Source organism: Leuresthes tenuis, unplaced genomic scaffold (genome assembly GCF_036924035.1).
Source record: "Leuresthes tenuis unplaced genomic scaffold, fLeuTen1.0.hap1 SCAF_3, whole genome shotgun sequence".
Classification (NCBI taxonomy): domain Eukaryota; kingdom Metazoa; phylum Chordata; class Actinopteri; order Atheriniformes; family Atherinopsidae; genus Leuresthes; species Leuresthes tenuis.
In genome coordinates, this window is record NW_027325357.1 from 41,060,984 (window position 1) to 41,074,546 (window position 13,563).

At 44.3% G+C, this 13,563-nt stretch overlaps 4 non-coding genes across 4 annotated transcripts; 2 read left to right on the forward strand and 2 right to left on the reverse strand.

Moving 5' to 3' along the window:
* Nucleotides 1-2,304: 2,304 nt before the first annotated feature.
* On the reverse strand, nucleotides 2,305-2,376 carry trnad-guc (transfer RNA aspartic acid (anticodon GUC)). The gene has a single exon. It is a non-coding gene; the product is annotated as a tRNA-Asp (tRNA).
* Nucleotides 2,377-5,789: 3,413 nt separating this feature from the next.
* Nucleotides 5,790-5,872, forward strand: trnal-aag (transfer RNA leucine (anticodon AAG)). Its single transcript has one exon. It is a non-coding gene; the product is annotated as a tRNA-Leu (tRNA).
* Nucleotides 5,873-6,691: 819 nt separating this feature from the next.
* Nucleotides 6,692-6,763, reverse strand: trnad-guc (transfer RNA aspartic acid (anticodon GUC)). Its single transcript has one exon. It is a non-coding gene; the product is annotated as a tRNA-Asp (tRNA).
* A 3,052-nt stretch (nucleotides 6,764-9,815) lies between these two features.
* Nucleotides 9,816-9,898, forward strand: trnal-cag (transfer RNA leucine (anticodon CAG)). Its single transcript has one exon. It is a non-coding gene; the product is annotated as a tRNA-Leu (tRNA).
* The last annotated feature ends 3,665 nt before the right edge of the window (nucleotides 9,899-13,563 follow it).

Genomic DNA, 13,563 nt, shown 5'->3' on the forward strand with positions numbered 1-13,563 from the left:
CAAGTTCACTCCTTGCTTGGCTATGCTACGTTGTATTGCTGCTGGATTCATATCAGGCTATTTGAAGGGGGGCTATTCACATTTAGGCCTAAGATGGGTGAGAATATCAAAACAGTATTCTAAGTATTACATCAGACTATAATGGTGATAAGACACCTATTGAAATTTCAACTTCTGCAGTCTCAGCTATTATGTAAGTAATAGGTGAGAATGCTCAGGAATTTGGAGGTGAGATGGGCATCATCATGCCTATTGAAATTTCAACTTCTGGAGGCTGATCAGCTATTATATAAGTAGAGGTGAGAATGCTTAGGAATTTGGAGGTGAGATGGGCATCATCATGCCTCTTGAAATTCCAAATTCTTTAGGCTCATCAGCTATTATGTAAGCAGAGGTGAGAATGCTGATCATTGATGACAGTGCTACTCTTCCTGCTCTTGACGGGGGCATTGTTTTCTTCTCCATTTTACTCGTTGTGGAGTTATTAGCGGTAACCTTCCCGTAGCAGCGACACCTCTGTGACTGAAAAGACTGCAACGACTGTCGCATTGACTCCAGCCACAATATATGGTCGGGACGACCGCGTGAAGTCATCAACAACGCTCGCTCGAGCCATCACGGCAACGACGCTTGGCCTTTAAAGTGCTGCGTTAAGACCGCAGTTTCCCTTGGAGGCGGGGTTCAAATTCCACTTCTGACAATGCAAACTTCTCCAACAGAATGATTTTCACTGGCAAGGCAACCCAAGTTCACTCCTTGCTTGGCTATGCTACGTTGTATTGCTAAACTGGCACTGTATCGTCCAGTTTAAAGATTATTGCGGCCGTTTTACATCTGAAGAGTTCTTGCTTCCAAATGCTTTTTGATAAAGCTTATAGTTAGGGATGGCTCAGGTAATCCTGAAACATCCCATGTTGCCCAAGCTGCTATAGGCTTAGACTGCTGGGGGACCTCATCTGTCACACCTTTCCTCACTTTGCTCTCTTTTTCCCCCTGTTTAATTTCTCAAATGATTTTATGTACACGTGACATTATTGGGGTTATTAAACAACTTAAACAACAGCCAAGACACATGAACAGCACGTAGACCCACATAGTCACTCGAATGATCCCTGGGCCCGCCGACACTCCTCCCCCCCCTCGAGGCGTGGGTTCAAATCCCACTTCTGACAAAGCAACCTTCTCCAAGAGAATGGTTTTCACTGGCAAGGCAACCCAACTTCACTCCTTGCTTGGCTATGCTATGTTGTATTGCTATTCTGGCACTGTGTCGTCCAGTTTAAAGATTGTTGCAGCCGTTTTACATCTGAAGAGTTCTTGCTTCCAAATGCTATGCCTACTATTTGTTTGCCTCAGGAGTCCTCTTAAACAACAGCCAATACACTTGAACAGCACGTAGACCCACATAGTCACTCGAAAATCCCTGGGCCCGCCGACACTCCTCCCCCCCTTGAGGCGTGGGTTCAAATCCCACTTCTGACAAAGCAACCTTCTCCAAGAGAATGATTTTCAATGGCAAGGCAACCCAACTTCACTCCTTGCTTGGCTAGCGCTATATCATCTAGTTTACAGCAACATTCTTTGTGCCGTCATGTTACTCTGAAGTCTTATGACCGCTCTGAATCGCAGGGAAGGGGCTTTGTGCATGAGAATCCTTTGTCCACAACTCAAGTTATTGTTACATATTAACATTTTGGCATGTACTCAACACCACCGTAAAACCTCCTGTTTTTCAGTCATTTTTGTGGAAAAATCGTCTGAAAACAAAACAATGGTCGTGACAAAAGACCTCGACAGATCGTCCCTGGTATGCAAAGTCCTTGTTGGCTTTGGACAAGACAAGAATGAAACCACAGGATTTCTGTTGTTGGACAAAGTACTTGGAAGTGAGCTTTATGGAAGAGTGGTATGAAGGAGAGGTTAGGGGGATGTCCTTGTTGGCTTTGGACAAGACAAGAATGAAACAACAGGTCTTCTGTTGTTGGACAAGGTACTTGGAAGTGAGCTTTATGGAAGAGTCTTATGAAGGAGAGGTTAGGGGGAAGATAGAGGTCCCTGCAGGCCAGGCTTCTCGTGGTGGCAATACATTTGGTGCCAAGTGAAATGCCTTCCAAAGTGCTTTGATAAAAGATAACAAGTGTAAGATAGTTGAATATGAGATGACAGCATGTATTGAAGGCTGGTGTAAGAGCTGCTGGTCTTGAGTGATTTGTAAGGGAGGTGACTGTTTGCAAGAGGGAACTTGGCTGATGGTGGGTGAATTAGATTATACTTGGTGGGAGGCATGTGATAAAAGTCCTATCTCTCCCCGTCGGGGAATCGAACCCCGATCTTCCGCGTGACAGGCGGATATACTGACCATTATACTAACGAGGAATTTCGATGGGACAGATACAGTCGTCATTTGAAAAGACTACCGTAGCCAATGAGCGAAATAAGAGTTTTGTGTCAAATTTTAGGTGCCTTTTAAAGGAATGTTTTGAATCACGCAAAGCAATTGAGAAGAAACTAGGCATGATCTGCAGCATGCAAGTGGTGAAAAGGGCTCAACAAGAATCTCATTGTACAGGAATGTGTTTCTAACATGCACTGTATATATGACAATAAACGCTTGAATCTTGAATCTTGGTGGCAACACCCAGAAATTCTGCCTTGTGGTAGATGTAGGACACTCCGCATCATCAAAACAATAAAAAGTAGAATGTTTGCTCCAGAAGAAGCTAGACTTTTTTTTTTCCCTTTGCAGTGTTGATAAGTTGTAAATAGATTCTACTTTGGACCCTTATGCAGATTTTTCAAACCCCCGGTACCGTATCATAGGACAACAGGACAGGGCTTTTGACCGAAGCAAACTGGATTCATATCAGGCTATTTGAAGGGGGGCTATTCACATTTAGGCCTAAGATGGGTGAGAATATCAAAACAGTATTCTAAGTACCACATCAGACTATAATGGTGATAACACACCTATTGAAATTTCAACTTCTGCAGTCTCAGCTATTATGTAAGTAATGGGTGAGAATGCTCAGCAATTTGGAGGTGAGATGGGCATCATCATGCCTATTGAAATTTCAACTTCTGGAGGCTGATCAGCTATTATGTAAGTAATGGGTGAGAATGCTTAGGAATTTGGAGGTGAGATGGGCATCATCATGCCTCTTGAAATTTCAAATTCTGGAGGCTCATCAGCTATTATGTAAGCAGAGGTGAGAATGCTGATCATTGATAACAGTGCTACTCTTCCTGCTCTTGTTTTCTTCTCCATTTTCCTCGTTGTGGAGTCGTTAGCGGTAACCTTCCCGTAGCAGCGACACCTCTGTGACTGAAAAGACTGCAACGACTGGCGCATCGACTCCAGCCACAATATATGGTCGGAACGACAGCCTGAAGTCATCAACAACGCTCGCTCGAGCCATCACGGCAACGACGCTTGGCCTTTAAAGTGCTGCGTTAAGACCGCAGTTTCCCTTGGAGGCGGGGTTCAAATTCCACTTCTGACATTGCAAACTTCTCTACCAGAATTATTTTTACTGGCAAGGCAACCCAAGTTCACTCCTTGCTTGGCTATGCTACGTTGTATTGCTGCTGGATTCATATCAGGCTATTTGAAGGGGGGCTATTCACATTTAGGCCTAAGATGGGTGAGAATATCAAAACAGTATTCTAAGTATTACATCAGACTATAATGGTGATAAGACACCTATTGAAATTTCAACTTCTGCAGTCTCAGCTATTATGTAAGTAATAGGTGAGAATGCTCAGGAATTTGGAGGTGAGATGGGCATCATCATGCCTATTGAAATTTCAACTTCTGGAGGCTGATCAGCTATTATATAAGTAGAGGTGAGAATGCTTAGGAATTTGGAGGTGAGATGGGCATCATCATGCCTCTTGAAATTCCAAATTCTTTAGGCTCATCAGCTATTATGTAAGCAGAGGTGAGAATGCTGATCATTGATGACAGTGCTACTCTTCCTGCTCTTGACGGGGGCATTGTTTTCTTCTCCATTTTACTCGTTGTGGAGTTATTAGCGGTAACCTTCCCGTAGCAGCGACACCTCTGTGACTGAAAAGACTGCAACGACTGTCGCATTGACTCCAGCCACAATATATGGTCGGGACGACCGCGTGAAGTCATCAACAACGCTCGCTCGAGCCATCACGGCAACGACGCTTGGCCTTTAAAGTGCTGCGTTAAGACCGTAGTTTCCCTTGGAGGCGGGGTTCAAATTCCACTTCTGACAATGCAAACTTCTCCAACAGAATGATTTTCACTGGCAAGGCAACCCAAGTTCACTCCTTGCTTGGCTATGCTACGTTGTATTGCTAAACTGGCACTGTATCGTCCAGTTTAAAGATTATTGCGGCCGTTTTACATCTGAAGAGTTCTTGCTTCCAAATGCTTTTTGATAAAGCTTATAATTAGGGATGGCTCAGGTAATCCTGAAACATCCCATGTTGCCCAAGCTGCTATAGGCTTAGACTGCTGGGGGACCTCATCTGTCACACCTTTCCTCACTTTACTCTCTTTTTCCCCCTGTTTAATTTCTCAAATGATTTTATGTAGACGTGACATTATTGGGGTTATTAAACAACTTAAACAACAGCCAAGACACATGAACAGCACGTAGACCCACATAGTCACTCGAATGATCCCTGGGCCCGCCGACACTCCTCCCCCCCTCGAGGCGTGGGTTCAAATCCCACTTCTGACAAAGCAACCTTCTCCAAGAGAATGGTTTTCACTGGCAAGGCAACCCAACTTCACTCCTTGCTTGGCTATGCTATGTTGTATTGCTATTCTGGCACTGTGTCGTCCAGTTTAAAGATTGTTGCAGCCGTTTTACATCTGAAGAGTTCTTGCTTCCAAATGCTATGCCTACTATTTGTTTGCCTCAGGAGTCCTCTTAAACAACAGCCAATACACTTGAACAGCACGTAGACCCACATAGTCACTCGAAAATCCCTGGGCCCGCCGACACTCCTCCCCCCCTTGAGGCGTGGGTTCAAATCCCACTTCTGACAAAGCAACCTTCTCCAAGAGAATGATTTTCAATGGCAAGGCAACCAAACTTCACTCCTTGCTTGGCTATGCTATGTTGTATTGCTATTCTGGCACTGTGTCGTCCAGTTTAAAGATTGTTGCAGCCGTTTTACATCTGAAGAGTTCTTGCTTCCAAATGCTTTTTGATAAAGCTTATAGTTAGGGATGGCTCAGGTAATCCTGAAACATCCCATGTTGCCCAAGCTGCTATAGGCTTAGACTGCTGTGGGACATCATCTGTCACACCTTTCCTCACTTTGCTCTCCTTTTCCCCCTTTTTAATTTCTTAAATGATTTTATGTACACGTGACATTATTGTGGTTATTAAACAACTTAAACAACAGCCAAGACACATGAACAGCACGTAGACCCACATATTCACTCGAATGATCCCTGGGCCCGCCAACACTCCTCCCTCCCCTGGAGGCGTGGGTTCAAATCCCACTTCTGACAAAGCAACCTTCTCCAAGAGAATGGTTTTCACTGGCAAGGCAACCCAACTTCACTCCTTGCTTGGCTATGCTATGTTGTATTGCTATTCTGGCACTGTGTCGTCCAGTTTAAAGATTGTTGCAGCCGTTTTACATCTGAAGAGTTCTTGCTTCCAAATGCTATGCCTACTATTTGTTTGCCTCAGGAGTCCTCTTAAACAACAGCCAATACACTTGAACACCATGCAGATCCACATATTCACTCGAATGATCCCTGGGCCCGCCGACACTATTGTGCAAGAATTCCTTTCATGGTCAGGATGGCCGAGCGGTCTAAGTCGCTGCCTTAAGGTCGCAGTCTCCCCTGGAGGCGTGGGTTCAAATCCCACTTCTGACATTTCACACTTCTCCAAGAGAATGGTTTTCACTGGCAAGGCAAACCACATTTACTCCATGCTTGGCTAGCGCTATATCATCTAGTTTACAGCAACATTCTTTGTGCCGGCATGTTACTCTGAAGTCTTATGACCGCTCTGAATCGCAGGGAAGGGGCTTTGTGCATGAGAATCCTTTGTCCACAACTCAAGTTATTGTTACATATTAACATTTTGACATGTACTCAACACCACCGTAAAACCTCCTGTTTTTCAGTCATTTTTGTGGAAAAATCGTCTGAAAACAAAACACTGGTCGTGACAAAAGACCTCGACAGATCGTCCCTGGTATGCAAAGTCATTGTTGGCTTTGGACAAGACAAGAATGAAACCACAGGATTTCTGTTGTTTGACAAAGTACTTGGAAGTGAGCTTTATGGAAGAGTGGTATGAAGGAGAGGTTAGGGGGAAGTCCTTGTTGGCTTTGGACAAGACAAGAATGAAACAACCGGTTTTCTGTTGTTGGACAAGGTACTTGGAAGTGAGCTTTATGGAAGAGTGGTATGAAGGAGAGGTTAGGGGGAAGATAGTCCCTGCAGGCCAGGCTTCTCGTGGTGGCAATACATTTGGTGCCAAGTGAAATGCCTTCCAAAGTGCTTTGATAAAAGCAAACAAGTGTAAGATAGTTGAATATGAGATGACAGCATGTATTGAAGGCTGGTGTAAGAGCTGCTGGTCTTGAGTGATTTGTAAGGGAGGTGACTGTTTGCAAGAGGGAACTTGGCTGATGGTGGGTGAATTAGATTATACTTGGTGGGAGGCATGTGATAAAAGTCCTAGCTCTCCCCGTCGGGGAATCGAACCCCGATCTTCCGCGTGACAGGCGGAGATACTGACCATTATACTAACGAGGAATTTCGATGGGACAGATACAGTCGTCATTTGAAAAGACTACTGTAGCCAATGAGCGAAATAAGAGTTTTGTGTCCCATTTTAGGTGCCTTTTAAAGGAATGTTTTGAATCACGCAAAGCAATTGAGAAGAAACTAGGCATGATCTGCAGCATGCAAGTGGTGAAAAGGGCTCAACAAGAATCTCATTGTACAGGAATGTGTTTCTAACATGCACTGTATATATGACAATAAACGCTTGAATCTTGAATCTTGGTGGCAACACCCAGAAATTCTGCCTTGTGGTAGATGTAGGACACTCCGCATCATCAAAACAATAAAAAGTAGAATGTTTGCTCCAGAAGAAGCTAGACTTTTTTTTTTCCCTTTGCAGTGTTGATAAGTTGTAAATAGATTCTACTTTGGACCCTTATGCAGATTTTTCAAACCCCCGGTACCGTATCATAGGACAACAGGACAGGGCTTTTGACCGAAGCAAACTGGATTCATATCAGGCTATTTGAAGGGGGGCTATTCACATTTAGGCCTAAGATGGGTGAGAATATCAAAACAGTATTCTAAGTACCACATCAGACTATAATGGTGATAACACACCTATTGAAATTTCAACTTCTGCAGTCTCAGCTATTATGTAAGTAATGGGTGAGAATGCTCAGCAATTTGGAGGTGAGATGGGCATCATCATGCCTATTGAAATTTCAACTTCTGGAGGCTGATCAGCTATTATGTAAGTAATGGGTGAGAATGCTTAGGAATTTGGAGGTGAGATGGGCATCATCATGCCTCTTGAAATTTCAAATTCTGGAGGCTCATCAGCTATTATGTAAGCAGAGGTGAGAATGCTGATCATTGATAACAGTGCTACTCTTCCTGCTCTTGTTTTCTTCTCCATTTTCCTCGTTGTGGAGTCGTTAGCGGTAACCTTCCCGTAGCAGCGACACCTCTGTGACTGAAAAGACTGCAACGACTGGCGCATCGACTCCAGCCACAATATATGGTCGGAACGACAGCCTGAAGTCATCAACAACGCTCGCTCGAGCCATCACGGCAAAGACGCTTGGCCTTTAAAGTGCTGCGTTAAGACCGCAGTTTCCCTTGGAGGCGGGGTTCAAATTCCACTTCTGACATTGCAAACTTCTCTACCAGAATTATTTTTACTGGCAAGGCAACCCAAGTTCACTCCTTGCTTGGCTATGCTACGTTGTATTGCTGCTGGATTCATATCAGGCTATTTGAAGGGGGGCTATTCACATTTAGGCCTAAGATGGGTGAGAATATCAAAACAGTATTCTAAGTACCACATCAGACTATAATGGTGATAACACACCTATTGAAATTTCAACTTCTGCAGTCTCAGCTATTATGTAAGTAATGGGTGAGAATGCTCAGCAATTTGGAGGTGAGATGGGCATCATCATGCCTATTGAAATTTCAACTTCTGGAGGCTGATCAGCTATTATGTAAGTAATGGGTGAGGATGCTTAGGAATTTGGAGGTGAGATGGGCATCATCATGCCTCTTGAAATTTCAAATTCTGGAGGCTCATCAGCTATTATGTAAGCAGAGGTGAGAATGCTGATCATTGATAACAGTGCTACTCTTCCTGCTCTTGTTTTCTTCTCCATTTTCCTCGTTGTGGAGTCGTTAGCGGTAACCTTCCCGTAGCAGCGACACCTCTGTGACTGAAAAGACTGCAACGACTGGCGCATCGACTCCAGCCACAATATATGGTCGGAACGACAGCCTGAAGTCATCAACAACGCTCGCTCGAGCCATCACGGCAACGACGCTTGGCCTTTAAAGTGCTGCGTTAAGACCGCAGTTTCCCTTGGAGGCGGGGTTCAAATTCCACTTCTGACATTGCAAACTTCTCTACCAGAATTATTTTTACTGGCAAGGCAACCCAAGTTCACTCCTTGCTTGGCTATGCTACGTTGTATTGCTGCTGGATTCATATCAGGCTATTTGAAGGGGGGCTATTCACATTTAGGCCTAAGATGGGTGAGAATATCAAAACAGTATTCTAAGTATTACATCAGACTATAATGGTGATAAGACACCTATTGAAATTTCAACTTCTGCAGTCTCAGCTATTATGTAAGTAATAGGTGAGAATGCTCAGGAATTTGGAGGTGAGATGGGCATCATCATGCCTATTGAAATTTCAACTTCTGGAGGCTGATCAGCTATTATATAAGTAGAGGTGAGAATGCTTAGGAATTTGGAGGTGAGATGGGCATCATCATGCCTCTTGAAATTCCAAATTCTTTAGGCTCATCAGCTATTATGTAAGCAGAGGTGAGAATGCTGATCATTGATGACAGTGCTACTCTTCCTGCTCTTGACGGGGGCATTGTTTTCTTCTCCATTTTACTCGTTGTGGAGTTATTAGCGGTAACCTTCCCGTAGCAGCGACACCTCTGTGACTGAAAAGACTGCAACGACTGTCGCATTGACTCCAGCCACAATATATGGTCGGGACGACCGCGTGAAGTCATCAACAACGCTCGCTCGAGCCATCACGGCAACGACGCTTGGCCTTTAAAGTGCTGCGTTAAGACCGCAGTTTCCCTTGGAGGCGGGGTTCAAATTCCACTTCTGACATTGCAAACTTCTCCAACAGAATGATTTTTACTAGCAAGGCAACCCAAGTTCACTCCTTGCTTGGCTATGCTACGTTGTATTGCTAAACTGGCACTGTATCGTCTAGTTTAAAGATTATTGCGGCCATTTTACATCTGAAGAGTTCTTGCTTCCAAATGCTTTTTGATAAAGCTTATAGTTAGGGATGGCTCAGGTAATCCTGAAACATCCCATGTTGCCCAAGCTGCTATAGGCTTAGACTGCTGGGGGACCTCATCTGTCACACCTTTCCTCACTTTGCTCTCTTTTTCCCCCTGTTTAATTTTTCAAATGATTTTATGTACACGTGACATTATTGTGGTTATTAAACAACTTAAACAACAGCCAAGACACATGAACACCACGTAGACCCACATATTCACTCGAATGATCCCTGGGCCCGCCGACAATAAGTGCAAGTCTTTTTTTTGCGGTCAGGATGGCCGAGCGGTCTAAGGCGCTGCGTTCAGGTCGCAGTCTCCCCTGGAGGCGTGGGTTCAAATCCCACTTCTGACAAAGCAACCTTCTCCAAGAGAATGGTTTTCACTGGCAAAGGCAACCCAACTTCACTCCTTGCTTGGCTAGCGCTATATCATCTAGTTTACAGCAACATTCTTTGTGCCGTCATGTTACTCTGAAGTCTTATGACCGCTCTGAATCGCAGGGAAGGGGCTTTGTGCATGAGAATCCTTTGTCCACAACTCAAGTTATTGTTACATATTAACATTTTGGCATGTACTAAACACCACCGTAAAACCTCCTGTTTTTCAGTCATTTTTGTGGAAAAATCGTCTGAAAACAAAACACTGGTCGTGACAAAAGACCTCGACAGATCGTCCCTGGTATGCAAAGTCATTGTTGGCTTTGGACAAGACAAGAATGAAACCACAGGATTTCTGTTGTTGGACAAAGTACTTGGAAGTGAGCTTTATGGAAGAGTGGTATGAAGGAGAGGTTAGGGGGATGTCCTTGTTGGCTTTGGACAAGACAAGAATGAAACAACAGGTCTTCTGTTGTTGGACAAGGTACTTGGAAGTGAGATTTATGGAAGAGTCTTATGAAGGAGAGGTTAGGGGGAAGATAGAGGTCCCTGCAGGCCAGGCTTCTCGTGGTGGCAATGCATGTGGTGCCAAGTGAAATGCCTTCCAAAGTGCTTTGATAAAAGCAAACAAGTGTAAGATAGTTGAATATGAGATGACAGCATGTATTGAAGGCTGGTGTAAGAGCTGCTGGTCTTGAGTGATTTGTAAGGGAGGTGACTGTTTGCAAGAGGGAACTTGGCTGATGGTGGGTGAATTAGATTATACTTGGTGGGAGGCATGTGATAAAAGTCCTAGCTCTCCCCGTCGGGGAATCGAACCCCGATGTTCCGCGTGACAGGCGGAGATACTGACCATTATACTAACGAGGAATTTCGATGGGACAGATACAGTCGTCATTTGAAAAGACTACCGTAGCCAATGAGCGAAATAAGAGTTTTGTGTCCCATTTTAGGTGCCTTTTAAAGGAATGTTTTGAATCACGCAAAGCAATTGAGAAGAAACTAGGCATGATCTGCAGCATGCAAGTGGTGAAAAGGGCTCAACAAGAATCTCATTGTACAGGAATGTGTTTCTAACATGCACTGTATATATGACAATAAACGCTTGAATCTTGAATCTTGGTGGCAACACCCAGAAATTCTGCCTTGTGGTAGATGTAGGACACTCCGCATCATCAAAACAATAAAAAGTAGAATGTTTGCTCCAGAAGAAGCTAGACTTTTTTTTTTCCCTTTGCAGTGTTGATAAGTTGTAAATAGATTCTACTTTGGACCCTTATGCAGATTTTTCAAACCCCCGGTACCGTATCATAGGACAACAGGACAGGGCTTTTGACCGAAGCAAACTGGATTCATATCAGGCTATTTGAAGGGGGGCTATTCACATTTAGGCCTAAGATGGTTGAGAATATCAAAACAGTATTCTAAGTACCACATCAGACTATAATGGTGATAACACACCTATTGAAATTTCAACTTCTGCAGTCTCAGCTATTATGTAAGTAATGGGTGAGAATGCTCAGCAATTTGGAGGTGAGATGGGCATCATCATGCCTATTGAAATTTCAACTTCTGGAGGCTGATCAGCTATTATGTAAGTAATGGGTGAGAATGCTTAGGAATTTGGAGGTGAGATGGGCATCATCATGCCTCTTGAAATTTCAAATTCTGGAGGCTCATCAGCTATTATGTAAGCAGAGGTGAGAATGCTGATCATTGATAACAGTGCTACTCTTCCTGCTCTTGTTTTCTTCTCCATTTTCCTCGTTGTGGAGTCGTTAGCGGTAACCTTCCCGTAGCAGCGACACCTCTGTGACTGAAAAGACTGCAACGACTGGCGCATCGACTCCAGCCACAATATATGGTCGGAACGACAGCCTGAAGTCATCAACAACGCTCGCTCGAGCCATCACGGCAACGACGCTTGGCCTTTAAAGTGCTGCGTTAAGACCGCAGTTTCCCTTGGAGGCGGGGTTCAAATTCCACTTCTGACATTGCAAACTTCTCTACCAGAATTATTTTTACTGGCAAGGCAACCCAAGTTCACTCCTTGCTTGGCTATGCTACGTTGTATTGCTGCTGGATTCATATCAGGCTATTTGAAGGGGGGCTATTCACATTTAGGCCTAAGATGGGTGAGAATATCAAAACAGTATTCTAAGTACCACATCAGACTATAATGGTGATAAGACACCTATTGAAATTTCAACTTCTGCAGTCTCAGCTATTATGTAAGTAATAGGTGAGAATGCTCAGGAATTTGGAGGTGAGATGGGCATCATCATGCCTATTGAAATTTCAACTTCTGGAGGCTGATCAGCTATTATATAAGTAGAGGTGAGAATGCTTAGGAATTTGGAGGTGAGATGGGCATCATCATGCCTCTTGAAATTCCAAATTCTTTAGGCTCATCAGCTATTATCTAAGCAGAGGTGAGAATGCTGATCATTGATGACAGTGCTACTCTTCCTGCTCTTGACGGGGAAATTGTTTTCTTCTCCATTTTACTCGTTGTGGAGTTATTAGCGGTAACCTTCCCGTAGCAGCGACACCTCTGTGACTGAAAAGACTGCAACGACTGTCGCATTGACTCCAGCCACAATATATGGTCGGGACGACCGCGTGAAGTCATCAACAACGCTCGCTCGAGCCATCACGGCAACGACGCTTGGCCTTTAAAGTGCTGCGTTAAGACCGCAGTTTCCCTTGGAGGCGGGGTTCAAATTCCACTTCTGACAATGCAAACTTCTCCAACAGAATGATTTTCACTGGCAAGGCAACCCAAGTTCACTCCTTGCTTGGCTATGCTACGTTGTATTGCTAAACTGGCACTGTATCGTCTAGTTTAAAGATTATTGCGGCCATTTTACATCTGAAGAGTTCTTGCTTCCAAATGCTTTTTGATAAAGGGATGGCTCAGGTAATCCTGAAACATCCCATGTTGCCCAAGCTGCTATAGGCTTAGACTGCTGGGGGACCTCATCTGTCACACCTTTCCTCACTTTGCTCTCTTTTTCCCCCTGTTTAATTTCTCAAATGATTTTATGTACACGTGACATTATTGGGGTTATTAAACAACTTAAACAACAGCCAAGACACATGAACAGCACGTAGACCCACATAGTCACTCGAATGATCCCTGGTCCCGCCGACACTCCTCCCCCCCTCGAGGCGTGGGTTCAAATCCCACTTCTGACAAAGCAACCTTCTCCAAGAGAATGGTTTTCACTGGCAAGGCAACCCAACTTCACTCCTTGCTTGGCTATGCTATGTTGTATTGCTATTCTGGCACTGTGTCGTCCAGTTTAAAGATTGTTGCAGCCGTTTTACATCTCAAGAGTTCTTGCTTCCAAATGCTATGCCTACTATTTGTTTGCCTCAGGAGTCCTCTTAAACAACAGCCAATACACTTGAACAGCACGTAGACCCACATAGTCACTCGAAAATCCCTGGGCCCACCGACACTCCTCCCCCCCTTGAGGCGTGGGTTCAAATCCCACTTCTGACAAAGCAACCTTCTCCAAGAGAATGATTTTCACTGGCAAGGCAACCCAAGTTCACTCCTTGCTTGGCTATGCTACGTTGTATTGCTAAACTGGCACTGTATCGTCCAGTTTAAAGATTATTGCGGCCGTTTTAC